Source organism: Camelina sativa, chromosome 16 (genome assembly GCF_030686135.1).
Source record: "Camelina sativa cultivar CO46 ecotype springtype chromosome 16, ASM3068613v1".
Lineage (NCBI taxonomy): Eukaryota > Viridiplantae > Streptophyta > Magnoliopsida > Brassicales > Brassicaceae > Camelina > Camelina sativa.
Genome location: NC_141895.1, coordinates 1244170 through 1247459, shown reverse-complemented (window position 1 = coordinate 1247459; position 3290 = coordinate 1244170). Strand labels below are relative to the sequence as shown.

At 41.2% G+C, this 3290-nt stretch overlaps 1 pseudogene; it reads right to left on the bottom strand.

Moving 5' to 3' along the window:
- Nucleotides 1–654: 654 nt before the first annotated feature.
- On the bottom strand, nt 655–2995 carry LOC104753224 (multiple C2 domain and transmembrane region protein 12 pseudogene; annotated as a pseudogene).
- Nucleotides 2996–3290: the final 295 nt, after the last annotated feature.

Here is a 3290-nt window from a genome sequence, read left to right as displayed (position 1 = left end):
ATTAATTTGTCTGCATTGGTAAAAAAGCCACTAAGGTTGTTAATTTCCTAATCCAAAGGTTTGTAATTTCCTAATCCAAAGTTTATATGCTTATTGATGATTTACAGAAAGAAAACATAAAAGCCCTCTGTATCTGCAGGTATGATCAAAAGTTATATACTATGGTGAAGAGAATGGCTTGGTTTCTCTGTTTCCATTATTCGATTCAGGTAAGTTTGACTCATCATGTTTATATAATTATATCTCAATTCTTGTGCTACATGTGTGTGTGTTTTTTGCATAGCATATATAGGATGTAATAATATGTGTTAACGTGTTCTTTTTGGTAGATGTGACTTTGTCTGTACAGCGTCTGTGAATATGAATTAGGGAATTAATGAATAAAAAGTATGTTTTTTACGCAGCTTTGGTCTGTTTCTATTATGGTTTTGGTATATATATGCTGTTAAGACAAAACAATTTACGCTTCTGATGGAAATTTTGGGAGTTTGGATGCGCGGAAGGTTAGTTTCACACAACTTAAAATTGTTCATAAAATATGAACCGTCCAAATCTTTAAAAGCAAAAGAGAATTAATAATATCCAACCGTCGGGAGACTAAGAAAACCAAAACAAATAAAAAACAAGAATCCCAAAACAAAGTCGTATAGTATCTCAAAAGTTAAGGTTTTGGTTGGTCGGCAATCTTCTAAAGAAGTTCTGGAACCCGTTGGGCAAGTCGTTGCGAAAACACGGGAAGTTAACCCACCAGATAATAACTCCCGAAAAGAAAAACTTACCAACATATGGATTGTCCCAAGTAATGCAAACGAAGCAGAGGATCATGAAACAGAGGACCACGAAGGGAACCAAAACCAATGGCTGCTCAAGCAACGCAACAAGCGCTTGAAACCGTTCAACTTGGTTTGCAAAGTTACCTCTTAGTAACATCTCCTTCTCCCTATCCTTCCTCAGCCTATCATACCTCATCCTAAGAATGTTCACATCACGGAAACGAGTCCAACTCTTCTGCTAACTCGTCTAGGTTGATCACTTCCAGTCCCCAGAGCTTCAAATCCATGGAAATCAACGGAGGAGGAGGAGGATTGACGTTCCCATAGCACGATATTCGCTTGACCCCAAGCCAAAGACTTAGGAGAAAAATGCAAATCACAGCTAGCCACGAAGTCACCAATTACACAATATCCAGAGTGCCTAAAAATAAACACAATACTGACTACACATGCAATGACTTTCGGAGCATCGTATGTCGTCGATCTGATCCACGCAATGGTCGAAACACACCACCAGAACCTCTTAAAGACTATGCGAAGCCTATCACAATTAGCTTTGTTTTTTCTTATACTAAAATTCTTACTCTTCGGCTTCAACATATCCGACACGACTTCGCTTCCCAAAGGCGGCAAAGTTTTCTCAAGATTCTTACAATTCAGATCCACTGCTTGTGCTCTCAACCCGTCGACCTGACACATGGACAATGGAGACTTGTAATGAGCTTTAGGTAACATCCAACGGAAAGGAGCTGAAAACCGTGCGTAAAATTCAGCAACGTTAACATAGTGAATCGCGAGCTGAAGCTCTCCCATTTTCTTCAGTCCGCTGCTTCCCAAATTCATTATCGGATACGAGCAATTGTAAATCCTGTTACAGTGTACACGATTCAATGAGATTCTCACTTTCCCGATCGGGCATCTTTCCCCATAAACCTGTTGACGATTTTTCGGTTATCGTAGATCCCAAGCGTTGACACCGTACACTTTTCATAGACATCCAACGAATACTGCTCGTTCCACTTGGGTGAGACATTGTTAACCACGGTTCGAGTCCTCCCCCATTTATTCCCATATTTAGCCACCACATAACTGTAGATGTCCTGTTTATTCTCGTCTCTTCCCTTTAAACCGGAAGCCCCCAAAATCCCGATTTCCAATTTCCCGAGCACACACGGCCATAACCCTTTAGCAAAAGCTCTGTAGTCACTCGCGTATTCGTTGCATTCATCAGCGACGTGATAAGCCTGATCAATCGCTAGTTTCATCTTGAGTCTGCTTGCGAACCTCCTCGAATCTCCTGCCGGTTCGACCTTAACCGGCATTTCAAGGTCATAGAACAAAACCGGTGAGGAACTTGGAACTTTAAGCGGAGTCATCTCTGAGAGCTTCTTCTCTAACATCCCTATGCATTCTTCGTGTTGCTCGTCGACTCTGTCCATCACCTTAATGACGACGGTTCCTTCTAACGGCTCTGATGCAACTAATATTAGATCTTGGTTCCATGACGGGTTCCTACCGGGAGAAACTCCCGTTTTGAGACGTACTTCACCTAGAGCTTCCGTCACGTATGCCGAAGGAGTCCGCTTATGATCGCTAGGCATCAAATCGTGACCTGAAACAATGGTAACCCTAACGTAACAGAGCCTTGGGGCTAGGTAGACCTTAGGTCGCGTGTTGATCACGCAAAGTGGACTCACTTCAGAGGCGTCTGAAAACCAAGCCTCTGGATAAACCTCGTCAACTTGTGTACGAAACCAAGCCGATATCAGCAAATCCATGTGATGACCTGTTTCGGCATTCTGCATAGAGTACCACTGAGGCGCGATTCTTGCGTCGGAAGGAACCCTACTCGGAATCTCCGAGGCTAGTTTGAAGTTTAGCTTGCCAATTACGGTAGTGGTCGCAACGTCTTTGAGAGTAACAGACAAGACATCACCTTTAGTTTTGTCGAAAGCGAAGACTTGATTCCACTCCATATTTTGTCCCATTGGCAGATCTTTGGTCGAGGATTTGTAGTTTCCGAGAGTGACTTCGACGATGGGGATTACAACAGTGTTCTCTTTTTTTGTTCTTTTGGCTTGGATTACTTCTACGTAAAGAAACTCCATCTGCTCGACGAGGTCATGTGAAGATGTTGGGCCGCGAGGGTTCCGAGCTCCTCTTTCTCCCCCAAGCTTTGGAGAGATTTGCTTGACGAAGAAATCATCTTTCTTGGCAGCCATCTCTGAACTGAATAAATAAAAGCAAGAAAAAGAGAAACGATAAGAAATTTGATTTTTGTGTACGCAAATGAGTTTGTAGTTAATTTTTAAAAGAACTGACTTAGATCACTAAACAAGTCACAAGGAGTTATAGAGTCCAGTGGCAAACCTAAGAACATTTATTTTAGCTTAATAAAAGTGAAATACATTTATAGTATTTACTCCTTTTTTTTAACCACAATTTACTATATTAATTGAAAAACATAAAGTTAAATGTGTATTGAGTTTTTACGCTTATTAAGTTTTTTGGTCTAGC